At 45.3% G+C, this 7,655-nt stretch overlaps 1 protein-coding gene across 2 annotated transcripts in view; it reads right to left on the bottom strand.

The window, feature by feature from the left end:
• Window positions 1-2,272, bottom strand: part of LOC137377620 (cationic amino acid transporter 3-like) — a 43,631-nt gene extending 41,359 nt beyond the window's left edge. For both annotated transcript variants that reach the window (XM_068047461.1, XM_068047462.1), the window contains exon 1: window positions 2,166-2,272. The gene's annotated coding sequence lies outside the window, so the exon portion shown is untranslated. The remainder of the gene's footprint in view (window positions 1-2,165) is intronic.
• Between the last annotated feature and the right edge of the window lie 5,383 nt (window positions 2,273-7,655).

Genomic DNA, 7,655 nt, shown 5'->3' on the forward strand with positions numbered 1-7,655 from the left:
TTCTCACTCTGTTCCTACTGTCTCTCTCTCTCTCTCCTCTCACTCTGTTCCCACTGTCTCTCACTCTCCCTCTGTGTTCCCACTGTCTCTCTCACTCTCCCTCTGTGTTCCCACTGTCTCTCTCACTCTCCCTCTGTGTTCCCACTGTCTCTCTCACTCTCCCTCTGTGTTCCCACTGTCTCTCTCCCTCTCCCTCTGTGTTCCCACTGTCTCTCTCTCTCTCCCTCTGTGTTCCCACTGTCTCTCTCTCACTCTCCCTCTGTGTTCCCACTGTCTCTCTCTCTCTCCCTCTGTGTTCCCACTGTCCTCTCTCTCTCTCCCTCTGTGTTCCCACTGTCTCTCTCTCTCTCTCTCTCACTCTGTTCCCACTGTCTCTCTCTCCTCTCACTCTGTTCCCACTGTCTCTCTCTCTCCCTCTCTCGACTCTGTTCCCACTGTCTCTCTCTCTCCCTCTCTCACGTCTGTTCCCACTGTCTCTCTCCCTCCCTCACTCTGTTCCCACTGTCTCTCTCTCTCTCCCTCTGTGTTCCCACTGTCTCTCTCTCTCTCTCCCTCTGTGTTCCCACTGTCTCTCTCTCACTCTCCTCTGTGTTCCCACTGTCTCTCTCTCACTCTCTCCCTGTGTTCCCACTGTCTCTCTCTCACTCTCTCCCTGTGTTCCCACTGTCTCTCTCTCTCTCCCTCTGTTCCCACTGTCTCTCTCTCTCCCTCTCTGTTCCCACTGTCTCTCACTCTCCCTCTCTGTTCCCACTGTCTCTCTCTCCCTCTGTCCCTCCTCCATCTCTGTGTACCCCCCTCTCTCTTTGTTCCCCTTTATCTCTCTCTCTCTCTGTTCCCCTCTCCCTGTTTCCCTCTCTCTCACACAGTTGCAGACAGCAAATTGCTCAGCAGATGGTTGGTCAGTTCTTTTAAATAAAACATCACGCTGCTAGTTTCACAGCAGTATGCTAAAATTCTTGCAAAATTCAGCATAACTTGTCGGAACGGCTGGCATATTCTGGCACAGACCAGCTGGGCCAAATGGCCTGCTTCTGTACAGCAAAGTCTGAGTTAATTTCAGCATAATTCACCACTTACATCATGGCAAGAAATTCCAACCCCCAAGTTCAACGTAAGGGGGGAGATCCTCCCCCCACCTGTTCAGCTTCCCTTTCCTCCTCCTCATGCAGATTGACAAAACAGTTTCCCCTTGAGTGGGACTTAAGTTGAGTATGAAAAAAACAATTTGGCAATCAAGTTTTTGTCATATTTAGGCATTTGACTTATTATAATAACTATCTGGTTCCAAAGGTAACCAGACAGGTAGACCAGAGTTGTGGTCACTTTGAGTTTACCCCCTATTGCACACACAAACAAACTCCCATCCCCACAATCTGTAAATTTAAAAGCAGATTTAATTTTGAACTGATTGATAGAACTGTGATCTAGGAAAGCAGCTGCTGGGTTTGCCCAGTGTCACATTGACAGGCGGTCCTAGCAACGTTGAAAGTGGGCCAACAAGTTTGAGGTTGGCTGATGCAACAGGCAGATCCTGTGGGGCAGCGCCTCTACTCCACAGAAACCTCTCCTTAAAACACCACTGAAAACCCATTAAACTGACTATTCCCCCAGCTTTGTGCCTCTCTCTCTCTATATATATATCTTTTAAAATGTAAATACTAGAAGACAACCGCAAGTGCAGAATTTATTTCAGCTCCTGCTCCATCCTGGCGCCTAATTCGAATTAAATGTGCGTTTTAGTTTAATCCTCTTTAATCGCCCCCCCCCCCCCACACACACAAAGGCGATCCAAGTAATTTTAAATACAAACCGATCACTGAAGTGCCTGAACCGATAAATAACCATAATTGTAGGGATATATCAACAATAAAATTTAGGCGCCAAACGATCGGTGACTTTCCAAATTGGAGGTTTATTCCGTTTTTTTTTTCAAAAATTAAATCTTGTGTCTCTATAGTCGGATGAATATCTAATGTTTTAGTCGGTGTCCGGTTTAAATATTTTATGACAATAAATCTATTTATTAGCCGCCGCGCAAACCGCCATTCATTCAATGTGTTTTAAAACCGTGTCTTCCTTCCCTTTGATAATCTCACTTCATCGCCACACAGTCAAGATAAGACTAAGAACAATTATTCGCATTCCGAGGATAGCTACTAACTTACTGTTCGGTTTCCTAGATGAAGTAGCCAGGGACAATCTCCAAACTACAGCTCAGTCCGCCTGCCTTGCGTCTGTCTGAATGATCAGCCTCCTCCCACAGACTATATGTACGTCAGTGGGTAGAGACATCCGTCACGGAACGCAAAGAGACCGTGTTCACATCCTACGCGAAAGGAGAGCTAGCAACAACCACAACTTGCATTTATATAGCCCCCACCCCCATCTTAACCTAGTCAAACGTCCCCAGGAGCCTTGTCAATCAACATCTGACACCCCAGCCTCACAAGGAGATATCAGGGCAGGTGACCAAAAGCTGGGACAGAGAGGTAAGTTTTAAGGAGCATCTTAAAGGAGGAGAGAGACAGGTTTAAAAGGAGGGAATTCCAGAGTTTAGGGCATAGGCAGCTTGAAGGGACGGCTGCCACTGGTGAGCGATGGAAATCAGGGATGCGCAAGAGGACAGAATTGGAGGAGTGCGGAAATCTTGGAGTGTTGTAGGGTTGGAGGAAGTTACAGAGAAAGGGAGTGGTGAGGCCATGAACACATTTGAAAACAAGGATGAGAATTTTAAAATTGCAATTAAAATATTGTATAATGAAGATTATAAAAATCCACCACTGTATCCAGCGGGGCTTATATTATCTGAAGGGATATGTGGGGTTTAAATTCATCTAATACCATATTTAATTGTTATTGTACTTAACATCAATCATCTACCCAATGGATTTGTAACAGCAATGTGCACTTCTGTAGCATTCTTTTAGTGCAGATAGGCATGGCAGTCATGCTTTAAATTAAAGAGGACAAAGACATTATGAGAAGGGAGGGGAAAGTACACAGTGAGGAGGAGAATCAAACACACTGTGTAGAAGAAGATTTTGAGGAGTGTAGTATAAGGGTCTGAAGGGGTTACTGTTTGAGCTAGTTAGAGTAAACCCCTCCCACTGCAGTGATGATGGGTAATTGTCTCTTAGGTTTGAGGTTTGGAAGAAGCAAGAAGCAGCAGGAGAGGTGTGCGAGCTAGATAGGCTTGTGGAGAGTAGTTATATGTATCTAATAAATAAGTTATTCTTTAGCCCTATAAAGACTCCAAGACTTCTGACAACACTCGGTCTAAGCTACAATACACAACATGGAGGAAAGGGTGAACAACCAGAGATTTTAAAGAAAAATATTTGCTGGTTCAGTCGTGCCTGAAGACTGAAGAAAACTGCTTACCTGCAGAAGAGGCTGTGAAGCACTCCGCTCCAACACAGACAGTCAGGGAGTCAGTGCACAGAAATACAGGCTACACCACTAAGTGTGGTGGCCTGCAGCAAGAATAGTTTATCAATCAGGTGAGTCATGGTACTGACGGCAAGAAGCCTTTTGAAAAGATTGCAGTAATTTTCTGATGGCATTGTGCACAGAAACAAAAACAGAGAAAAATCAAATCCTGAACTCGGGAAACGCGAGGGCGAAGAACAGGAAAACTCTGATAAAGCGTGGGAACTGCCGAAAGGCGGGAAACCCTGAAAAATGTAGGATCTCCGGAACAGAGTGGGGACACCTCCATTAAAGCAAGCAAACCTAAAAAGAAAAAAAAATTCTTAAAGGAAGATAACCACCTTGAAAAAAAATACTTAAAGCAAGGTAAACATCCTAAAAGAAAGTCTACCAAAAAATGATTGGAAACACATGATGCCTGAAAGCTTCCAGAATTGGGAAAGACCCAATCAGATACAGAATTGGTCAGTGTGGAGAAAAAAGATTCCTAAGATTTAGAATAACTTCTCAGCTACACACTAAAACAGAGGCTGACCAAGTTAATACTCTTTTATACAATGGCATTAGCATCGCTGAATCCTCCACTATCAAACATCCTGGGGGTTACCATTGATAAGAAATTGAACTACAGCAGCCACAAAACTGCTGTGGCTAGAAGAGCAGGTCAGAGGCTGGGAATTCTGCGGTGAATAACTCACCTCCTGACTCCCCAATACCTGTCCACCATCTCCAAGGCACAAGTCAGGAGTGTGATGGAATACTCTCCATTTGCCTGGATGGGTGCAGCTCCAACAACACTCAAGAAGCTCAACACCATCCAGGAAAAGCAGCCACTTGATTGGCACCCTATCCACCACCTTCAACATTCACTCCCTCCACCACTGACGCACAGTGACAGACAGCAGACCATTTACAAGATGCACTGCAGAAACTCACCAAGGCTCCTTCAACAGCACGTTCCAAACCCGCGATCTCTACCAATTAGAAGGACAAGGGCAGCAGATGCATGGGAACACCACCACCTGCAATTTCCCCTCCAAGTCATACACCATCCTGACTCAGTACAATATCGCGTTCCTTCACTGGTGCTGGGTCAAAATCCTGGAACTCCCTTCCTAACAGCACCCGTGGGTATACCTACACCCCAAAGACTGCAGTGGTTCAAGAAGGCAGTTCATCACCACCTTCTCAAGGGCAATTAGGTATGGGCAATAAATGCTGCCCTGGCCAGCGATGCCCACATCCCCCGAATGAATAAAAAAAACTCCGTGGTTGCCATTGCTGATGACATGATCATAAAAAAGGCATAAATGAAGCTTTAGAGAAATTTGAAGACATGTTACAAGCATTCAACAAATGTTTTAATTTGAGAAGTAATTAGATCCTGGAAGGAGCAAAATTTAGTGAGAGTCCAGAGGATAGGCAAATCTGTAGATGCTTTCGTTAATGATTTGTTCTGATTCGCTGAGGAATGTGATCACAGGAACTGAAGTCTGAGTTGATCAGGGACCGTATAGTAGTGGGAATAGCTGACGAGTCTTTATCAGACATCTTGCAGTCCAAAGGTGACCTCACACTCGAGAAAGCGATTCAGATAGTGCGACAGGCAGAAGTCCGAAGACAAAATAAAACCATTCTATGGCCTGAAGAGAAGCCTTGGATCAGAAAAAATCTGATGTGGTCCAATTCCTGAAGCCCAGGATGGAAAAGCAATCCCTGGATAAGAAGGTGAGAGGGTACAAGATACCGTGAAACTGTGGCAGCACTGTGGAGCCAGAAAGACCCACAGACGTGATCAGTGTCCTGATAATAAAGCAGAATGCTTTAATTGTAAAAAGACAGGTCACTTCAGAAAGAAGTATCAGAGCAAGACCTCTTCTCTCAAAATTACAAAACAAAAAACCTTCACACATAGTGGCACAGTGGCGCAGTGGTTAGCACCGCAGCCTCACAGCTCCAGGGACCCGGGTTCAATTCTGGGTACTGCCTGTGCGGAGTTTGCAAGTTCTCCCTGTGACCGCGTGGGTTTTCGCTGGGTGCTCCGGTTTCCTCCCACCGCCAAAGACTTGCAGGTAATAGGTAAATTGGCCATTGTAAATTACCCCTAGTGTAGGTAAGTGGTAGGGAATATGGGATTACTGTAGGGTTAGTATAAATGGGTGGTTCTTGGTCGGCACAGACTCGGTGGGCCGAAGGGCCTGTTTCAGTGCTGTATCTCTAAATAAAAAATAAATAAAATATAGAGCGGTGAATGAGCTGGAACAACTTCCAGTTGAAGATAAACTAGGAGACTCTAGGGGAAATTAACGACAACAATCAAGAAGTTTGGACAGCAGACATCTATGTCAATGGACATATTACAAATTTCATATTGGACAAAGGTGCTAGTGTTACAGTTCTGTCAGACCAAGAGGCATGGTTGACAAGACATTACTTACAATCAGTGGACACACAGTTGCATGGTCCAGGAAGAATCCAACTGAAGGTAAAGGGTAAGCTTCAAGCAACTCTCCAAAATAGAGAGAGACAGATTATGGAAACACTATTCGGGTCGAGGAAAGCTGAAGACAGAATATAAAGTACGGTAACAGAAGATGGCAGATCAAGAGCAACGGTAGACCATCTGACTCAACAGGACATCAACTTTGTGAATGAGATAGAGTCATATTTGCAATATACCGCACAACAGTGGCCAGCAAGTACACAGAAGCTGCAAGAAATTCATCACGCCCAAAAGCAGGACAAAGAATATACTCATATATGTTAAAACTGCACACAGAGTTGGTCTGAAGAATGTCCTAGTGGCAAGATCATGAAAACTTTCTATGAATTCAGAAAACATTTAACAATCAGTCATGATTTGCTGGTTCTGAATTCACTCAGATCAGCTATCTTGGAACGGCTACATCAGGGCCATATGGCATAATGAAGTGTAGAGCACGGGCCCAGTCATCCATATGGTGGTCAGGAATATCCAAAGACATAGAAAACATTGTCCTGAACTGCCAAATGTGTGCAATACATAGACCGGAGCAGAGAGAACCTCTGATTCCAACAAAGTTCCCAACCAGACCGTGGGATCGGCTAGGGTTGGATTTATTTGTGTACAATGGAAAATCCTATATAATCATCATGACTGATTATTTCTCATGTTGGATTGAAGTGAAAAGGTTATACTCAACAACACCAGAATCTGTTACCTGAGCTTTGCAGGAGATCTTTGCGATACATGGTCTCCCTGATGAAGTTGTGTCAGACAATGGACAACAGTTCACAAATGAATGCTTCACACAATTTGCAAGAAAATGGGAATTGGAACATCTCACGAGTTCACTACGATATCCTCAATCGAACGGAGAATCCAAAAGAGGAGTAAGAACCATAAAGGCGTTATTGAAGGAGAAAACACCAGCTTAAGGGTGGGCCAGTCACATGACTGTCACTCAGTGATTCAGGAGACAAGCAGCTAGATGCTAACTCTCTCCAATCCACCTTGCAAGCTTCAAACCCTGTTTGCTGACCGTGAACACCCAGGGATGCCTTTGCTGCAGACAGAGACCCCTTGAAGGAAATCAGCCCCACTGCTATCTCTAGGAGAACCACCAAATCAGCTGTCCACATCTTCAAATCGGGGGTCTCTGTCTGCAGCAAAGGCATCCCTGGGTGTTCACGGTCAGCAAACAGGGTTTGAAGCTTGCAAGGTAGATGTGGACAGCTGATTTGGTGGTTCTCCTGGAGATAGCAGTGGGGCTGATTTCCTTCAAGGGGTCTCTGTCTGCAGCAAAGGCATCCCTGGGTGTTCACGGTCAGCAAACAGGGTTTGAAGCTTGCAAGGTGGATTGGAGAGAGTTAGCATCTAGCTGCTTGTCTCCTGAATCACTGAGTGACAGTCATGTGACTGGCCCACCCTTAAGCTGGTGTTTTCTATGCAGTAGGGAGACAAGCAGCTAGATGCATGTGACTGGCCCACCCTTAAGCTGGTGTTTTCTATGCAGTAGGGAGACAAGCAGCTAGATGCTAACTCTCTCCAATCCACCTTGCAAGCTTCAAACCCTGTTTGCTGACCGTGAACACCCAGGGATGCCTTTGCTGCAGACAGAGACCCCTTGAAAGATGTGGACAGCTGATTTGGTGGTTCTCCTGGAGATAGCAGTGGGGCTGATTTCCTTCAAGGGGTCTCTGTCTGCAGCAAAGGCATCCCTGGGTGTTCTCTATGAATTCCTTTC

This window comes from Heterodontus francisci, chromosome 15 (assembly GCF_036365525.1).
Source record: "Heterodontus francisci isolate sHetFra1 chromosome 15, sHetFra1.hap1, whole genome shotgun sequence".
In the NCBI taxonomy this organism is placed as follows: Eukaryota; Metazoa; Chordata; class Chondrichthyes; order Heterodontiformes; family Heterodontidae; genus Heterodontus; species Heterodontus francisci.